This window comes from Pteropus alecto, unplaced genomic scaffold, assembly GCF_000325575.1.
Source record: "Pteropus alecto unplaced genomic scaffold, ASM32557v1 scaffold67, whole genome shotgun sequence".
NCBI lineage: Eukaryota > Metazoa > Chordata > Mammalia > Chiroptera > Pteropodidae > Pteropus > Pteropus alecto.
In genome coordinates, this window is record NW_006441061.1 from 8,056,718 (window position 1) to 8,057,106 (window position 389).

A 389-nucleotide genomic window follows, 5' to 3' on the forward strand; every position below is an offset into this window, starting at 1 on the left:
CCTCGTGAGTGGGGCGGTGGGAAGCCCGGTCCCCCAGCCTGGCCCCCCACCACCGAGCCCGGCGGGGCAGACCTCGGGCGGCCACACCACTGCTTCGCGGCCCTTTCAAGGGACTGATCCTCAGACTGGCCCGAATGTCCCTCAGACACCGGACAGAAAGACATGTTCCTCTTTTCCTTGAAAGGACTTTCAGAACCTGCACTTGGAGCACTTTTAATCCAGGCCGCGAATGCTGCAGAACCCACATGCGGCTAATTTCGTCCACCTGGTTTCTATATTTCCTAAGTAAAGTTTCACAAAGACCTAAAATTCTTCCCCATTCCAACCCGCTCAAGAGCACATTTACAGAGGCGGGCGAGCCACAGCGCACCAGGCGAGGGAGGGGGAGG